This window comes from Lutra lutra, chromosome 5, assembly GCF_902655055.1.
Source record: "Lutra lutra chromosome 5, mLutLut1.2, whole genome shotgun sequence".
In the NCBI taxonomy this organism is placed as follows: Eukaryota; Metazoa; Chordata; class Mammalia; order Carnivora; family Mustelidae; genus Lutra; species Lutra lutra.
In genome coordinates, this window is record NC_062282.1 from 153,972,311 (window position 1) to 153,980,023 (window position 7,713).

Sequence of the window (7,713 nt, forward strand, 5' to 3'; positions counted from 1 at the left end):
ATTCCTCTGCTCATTCCAGCCTCATTGTGATTATATCAGGTAGGTCTAAGATCTCCAATATAGCATTAATTTCAGCCTAATTTTTAGGTATCTTATTTCTGCAATAAGGGTTTTATTCTGGTGTCTTCCATGCTTCTTCAAGCCTGTCTGGTGTTCTTATGATTGTTGTTCTAAATTCTTTCCTTTTGAAGAACTTTTATTTATTTTTTAAATTTCTTTTCAGTGTTCCAAATTCATTGTTTATGTACCACACGCAGTGCTCCATGCAATACGTGCCATCCATAATACCCACCACCAGCCTCACCAAACTCTCACCCCCCCCTCCTAAACCCTTAGATTGTTTTTCAGAGTCTATAGTCTCTCATGGTTCATCTCCCCCTCCAATTTCCCCCAATTACATTCTCCTCTCCATCTCCCAATGTCCTTCCCATTATTTCTTATGCTCCTCCAATAAGCCAAATCATATGATAATTGACTCTCTCTGCTTAACTTATTTCACTCAGCATAATCCCTTCCACTCTGGTCCATGTTGATACAAAAGTTGGACACTCATTCTTTCTGTTGGAGGCATAATACTCCATAGTATATAAGGACCACATCTTCCTTATCCATTTGTCCATTGAAGGGCATCTTGGTTCTTTCCACAGTTCGGTGACTGTGGCCATTGCTGCTATGAACATTGGGGTACAGATGGCCCTTCTTTTCACTACAGCTGTATTTTTGTGGTAAATACCCAGTAGTGCAATTGCAGGGTCATAGGGAAGCTCTATTTTTAATTTCATAAGGAATCTCCACACTGCTTTCCAAAGTAGCTGCACAAACTTGCATTCCCACCAACAGTGTAATAGGGTTCCCCTTTCTCCATATCTTCTCCAACACAGGTTGTTTACTGTCTTGTTAATTTTGGCTATTCTAACTGATGTAAGGAGGTATCCAATGTAGTTTTGAATTGAGTCTCCCTAATGGCTAGTGATGATGAACATTTTTTCATGTGTCTCTTTTCCATTTGTATGTCTTCATGGGAGAAGTGTCTGTTCATGTCTTCTGCCCATTTTATGACATTATTATCTGTTTTGTGTGTGTTGAGTTTGAGGAGTTCCTTACAGATCCTGGATATCAGCCCTTTGTGTGTATTGTCATTTGTGAGTAAATTCTCCCATTCTGTGGGTTGCTTCTTTGTTTTGTTGACTGTTTCCTTTCCTGTTGTTGTTGATCTTGATGAAGTCAAGTTGAAGTTGTTGATCTTGATGAAGTCCCCAAAATTCATTTTCATCTTTGTTTCCTTTGCCTTTGGAGACATATCTTGAAAGAAGTGCTGTGGCCAATGTTGAAAGTTTACTGCTTATGTTCTCCTCTAGGATTCTGATGGATTCTTGTCTCATGTTGAGATCTTTTATCCATTTCAAGTTTATCATTTTGTATGGTGTAAGAGAATAGTCGAGTTTCTTTCCTTAACACATAGCTGTGCAATTGTCCCAGCACCTTTTATTGAAAAGACTGTCTTTTTTCCACTGTATATTTTTTCCTACTTTGTCAAAATTTTTTGATCATAGAGTTGTGGGTCCATATCTGGGCTCTCTACTCTGTTCCACAGGTCTATGTGTCTGTTTTTATGCCAGTACCATGCTGTCTTGGTAATCACAGCTTTGCAGTAAAGCTTGAAATCAGGCAAACTGATGCCCCTAGTTTTTTGTTTCTATTTCAACATTTCCTTAGAAATTCGGGGTCTCTTCTGATTCCATACAAATTTTAGGATTGTTTGCTCCAGATCTATGAAAAATACTGGTGGAATTTTGATTAGAAAGGCATTGAAAGTATAGATTGCTCTAGGCAGTATAGACATTTGAACAATGTTTATTCTTCTGATCCAGAGCATGGAATGGTTTTCCATCATTTTGGGTCTTCTTCAATTTCTTTCATGAGTGCTCTGTAGTTCATCCAGTACAGATCCTTTACCTCTTTGGTTAGGTTTATTCCCAGGTATCTTATGGTTCTTGGTGCTATAGTAAATGGAATCGATTCTCTAATTTCCCTTTCTGTATTTTCATTGTTAGTGTATAAGAAATCCACTGATTTCTGTACATTGACTTTGTATCCTGTCACGTTACTGAATTGCTGTATGAGTTCTAGTAGTTTGGGGGTGGAGTCTTTTCGGTTTTCCATATAAAGTATCATGTCATCTGTGAAGAGAGAGAGTTTGACTTCTTCATTGCCAGTTTGGATACCTTTCATTTCTCTTCATTGTCTGATTCCTGTTGCTAGGACTGCTAATGCTATGTTGAAGAAGAGTGGTGAGAGTTGGCATCCTTGTGTTCCTGATCTCAACGGGAAGGCTGCAAGCTTTTTCCCATTGAGGGGGATATTTGCTGTGGGTCTTTCATAGAAGTTCAGGATTTTATGAAGTTCAGGAATGTTCCCTCTATCCCTATACTTTGAAGCATTTTAATCAGGAATGGATGCTGGATTTTTTCAAATGCTTTTTCTGCATCAATTGAGAGGACCATGTGGTTCTTCTCTCTTCTCTTATTGATTTATACTATCACATTGATTGATTTGTGAATGTTGAATCACCCTTGCAATCCAGGGTTGAATCCCACCTGGTCATGGTGGATAATCTTTTTAATATGTTGTTGGATCCTGTTTGCTAGGATCTTGTTGAGAATCTTAGCATCCATATTCATCAGTGATATTGGCCTGAAATTCTCCTTTTTGGTAGGGTCTTAGCCTGGTTTGGGGATCAGGGTAATGCTGGCTTCATAAAAAGAGTCTGGAAGTTTTCCTTCTGCTTCTATTTTTTGAAACAGCTTCAGGAGAATAGGTGTTATTTCTTCTTTGAAAGTTTGGTAGAATTCCCCAGGGAATCCGTCAGGTCCTGGGCTCTTGTTTTTTGGGAGGTTTTTGATCACTGATTCAATCTTGTTACTAGATACCAGTCTATTCAGGTTGTCAATTTCTTCCTGGTTCAATTTTGGGAGTTTATGGTTTTCCAGGAAAGCATCCATTTCATCTAGGTTTCGTAATTTACTGGCATATAACTGTTGATAATAATTTCTGATGATTCTTTCTGCTTCCTTGGTATTAGTTGTGATCTCTCACTTTTTATTCATAATTATATTAATTTTTGCCTTTACTCTCTTCTTTTGGATTAGTTTGGCCAATAGTTTTTCGATCTCATTGTTTTTTTCAAAAATCCAGCTTCTAGTTTCATTGATACATTCTACTGTATCTCTAGTTTCTAACTCATTAACCTCTGCTCTAAGCTTGATTAGTTTCCTTCTTGTGTGTGGAGTTGGCTTAATTTGTTGTTTATTCTCAAGTTCTTTAAGATGTAGAGACAACTGGTGTATTCTGGATTTTTCATTTTTTTTGGAGGGAGGCTTGGATGGCTGTTTCCCCCCCAGGACTGCCTTGGCAGTATCCCATAGCTTTTGGACCAAAGTGTCTTCATTCTCATTGGCTTCCATAAATTCTTGTAGTTCTTCTTTGATTCCCTGGTTGATCCAAGCATTCTTAAGCAAGGTGGTCTTTAGCTTCCAGGTGTTTGAATTCCTTACAAGCTTTTCCTTGTGGTTGAGCTCCAGTTTCAAAGCATTGTGATCTGAGAATATGCGGGAATAATCTCAATCTTTTGCTATCAGCTGAGTCCTGATTTGTGAGCCCGTATGTGTTTTAATCTGAGAAGGTTCCATGTGCACTGAAGAAGAATGAGTATTCTGTTGTTTTAGAGTGGCATATTCTGTATTATCTATGAGGTCCATCTGGTCCAATGTGTTATTCTTGTTTCTTTATTGATTTTTGGATTTGATGATCTATTACTGAGAGTGGCATGTTAAGATCTCCTACTATTAATGTACTCATATCAATATGACTCTTTATCATTATTCACAGTTTTCTTATGTAATTGTCTGCTCCCATATTGGGGGTATAGATATTTACAATTGTTAGATCTTCTTGGTGGATAGTCCCTTTAAGAATGATGTAGTGTCCTTCTGTATCTCTGACTACAGTCTTTAGTTTAAAATCTAATTTATCTGATATGAGAATTGCTACCCTGGCCTTCATTCGAGGCCCATTGGCATGACAGATGCTTCTCCATCCCTTCACTTTTATTCTGGATGTATCCTTAGGTTTGAAATGTGTCTCTTGTAGACAACATATGAATGGGTCCTTGTTGTTTTATCCAATCTGCACCCCTGTGTCATTTTATGGGCACATTTAGGCCATTCACTTTGAGAATGATTATTGAGAGATACGTTTTTATTGACATCGTTACCTGTGAAGTCTTTGTTTCTATAAATTGTCTCCATATATTTCTGTTCAGTGATATTCTTGGGTTTTTTCCTCTTTTATAAACCCCCCCTTAATATTTCTTGTAGTGCCGGCTTGGTGGTCACATACTCTTAAACCTTGACAGTCTTGGGAGTTCGTTATCTGTACATCCATTTTGAATGTCAGTCTTGCTGGATAAAGTATTCTTGGCTGCATGTTCTTCTCATTTAGTGCCCTTAATACGTCTTTTCAGCCTTTTCTGGCTTGCCAGGTTTTTGTGGACAGGTCTGACATTATTCTGATGGGTTTCCTCTGAATGTAAGGAATCTATTCCCCCTAGCTGCTTTCAGGAGATCTTGTCTAAAATTATGATTCAGCATTTTCACAATGAGATGTCTTGAGGTCATTCTAGATTCTATGATGTTAGGAGCAGACCTTGCTGCCTCTAGGACAGGAACTCTGGTTCCATTATCCAGATTTGGAAAATTTTCATGGAGAATTTGTTCAAATATATCCTCTAGTCTCCTTCTTTCTCCTTCCCCTCAGGGATCCCAATAATTCTGAGGTTGGAACATTTCATGGCATCATTTATTCCCCTAATTCTGTTTTCATGACTTCTATGCTGTTTGTTCCAGGCCTCCGCCTGATCCTTTTTCTCTATCAGTTTGTCCTCTAGATCACTAATTCAATTTCCTGCCTCAACAACCCTAGCTGTTAGAGAACTTCGATTAGATTGGGACTCATTGATAGCATTTTTAACTTCTTCCATGGTGGCTTTCACTTCTGCCCTAATCAATTCCATTTTGTCATTAAAGGCTTTCTCCAAACCAGCCTTTGCCTGGATAATTGTTAGCCTGAATTCCCTTTCCAACATATTGTTTATGTCCATATCCAATAGCTCTGATGGAGACCGCAGAGCCTCTGAATTTTTCCTCTGTTGGGTATTCCTTCTCCTAGGAATTTTAGTGAAAGATGGCTGAGGGGATGTGTAGCTGAATGTATCAATCATGGTGGAGGCAAGGTGCACTCTGGAACACTTTTGAACAATCGGCAGTCCCCACCCAAAAGGAAGAAATAAGCAAAAAGAGAGAGATAGAGAAAGAGAGACAAAAAATAATGAAAAAATAACCGAGAAGACCCTGCCCAAATGGGCCCCAAAGGTACGATTTATAAAGTATACAAGCAAAAACAGACAGACAAAAAGACCAAAAAAAGTATATGACTCTAAAAGAAAAAAAAAAAAAAAAAAAGAAAACAGCCCACAATGAATACAAAAACAAATACACAGAAACAGTGATAGAAGAAAAAGATGGGAAGGTGGTTATAAATTTTCAGTGTGAGCAAGGAAGATTATTTTGATTCTTCCTGGATGTATCTTGGTATCTTTTTAAAGGGCTCAACTTTCTGAGATAAAGGGGGATTAAAACTGTCTTATATATAGGGGTACCATTGATTTGGAAAAGGGGATTATCATGAAGCTTATCTCTATATGAATATTAAAAAAATAGGAAGCCAAAGAAAAACACAGGTATATGTATCAAAAAAGTTATAGTTAAAAAGTTATTATGGAATTTGTTTTACTGAATATGTCATGGTGATGGTAAATAAGTTAAAAAATTATTAAAAAGTTGAAAAGAGGAGACAAGATGGCAGGGAAGTAGGAGGAGGCACCGTTACAACCTGTACCCTAAAGTGAGTTGATTACCTACTAAAGAACTCTGATCACCCATGAAATCAGCCTGAGATCAGAATTATACACATCTGGATCTCTAAGGAGGCAAAAGACGCCAGTGGGCAGGTAAAGTGGAGTGGGAATGTCGGACTGATATTGGAAGATAAACAAAAATGGGAGAATGCCACCAGAGGCGACCCACTGGAAAGTAATACCCCAATTTGAGAGTGTCCTGCTTCTGGGGACCAGCATTAACTTGGAGTCTGGTTGAAAGCACTCGAAAAGAGCAAAGGATCCCAGGGGAAATTGTGGGAATCGGGGTGGCTAAGGACAGGGTCTTAAGTCCCTGGACCCAGGACAGCCAACCCTGGCGCTGAGCCAGAGAGAGTGCAGTGGCAGAGAAACCAGGTCTTGGTTCCTGAGCTGCCAGTGCACCTGAGAATGCATGGGGTCTGGCTCCCGTGAGGGGCTGTGACCCTCGCCAGCCAGCAGAGCCTGAGACACGTGTGCCCCACACCCTCCCCTGAGAGAGGTGCGAGAAGGCGCCAGCCCGGTGCTCTTGACCCGAACCATACTATCAGAGCCTGAGACACGCACACCCCACACCCTCCTCTGAGAGAGGTGCTCGAAGGTGCCAGCTCCATGCTTTCGGACCCGGAAAGATCAGGCACTACCAATTCAGGTCAGCGGGAAAATCTCAGTGTGCAATCGCTGCTTGGAACCTCTCTTGCAGTCGGGAGCTGCCCAGACATCCGCCACTGTCATGTTTTTGCATACAAGCAGGAGTTCCTGCATCCCCAGGGACTGCGACTTGGAACCTGCTCTGCCAGCGGTCGAGGGGGAACTTAATGTGCTCTGGAGACCCAGAGGGGAACAGACTGAAGCTTCTCTCTGAGAGGGAGGTTGGGGTGCAGTTTGCTTTCCTCTAAATCTCCAAAAGCCATCAAAAGCTGTCAGGTGAGAGAAAAGAAACAGACATAAAAACCTCCAGAGAACAAATGCCTGAAAAACCGGTTTCCTCAGAGCCCACCCCCTTGAGGGGGGCGGGAGGACTTAACTCAGGGAACATTGTCTAAAAACCCATGCAGCAGGCCCCTCCCCCCGAAAACGAACCAGGAAAAAAAAAAGGAAAAAAAAAAGACGACAAGAGAAAACCACCACTAGTTCATAGATACAACTTCCGTTTTGATTCATTCCCAATATTCTGGTTCAATATATATATATATATATATATATATATATATATATATATATATGATAATATAGATATATAAACATTATATATATATAATGTTTTAACCTACTTACCATCACAGTGAGATGTCCAGTATATCAAATTCCATAATAACCTTTTAACCTGAACTTTTTGATACATATAACCGTGTTTTTCTTTTGCTTTTCTATTTTTTAATTTTATAAAAAAATTTAGTTTAGTTTAGTTTAGTTTAGTTTTCTTATTTTCATTTTTTAATATTCATATAGAGTTAAACTTCAAGGTAATCCCCTTTCCCCAACCAATGTTACCCGTATAGGTAAACCAATTTTTAATCCCCCTTTATCTTAGGAAAGTTGAGTCCTTTAACAATTATCAAAATACATCCAGGAAGAATCAAAATAACCTTCCTCGCCCACACTGAGAATTTATAACCACTCTCCCATCTTTTTCTTCCACCAGTGTTTCTGTGTTTGTACTGAGAATATAACAATATTATACTTGGGGTTCTTTTTGACGAGGTTCTTCTTTTTTTTCTTTCTTTTTTTTTTTTTGCATA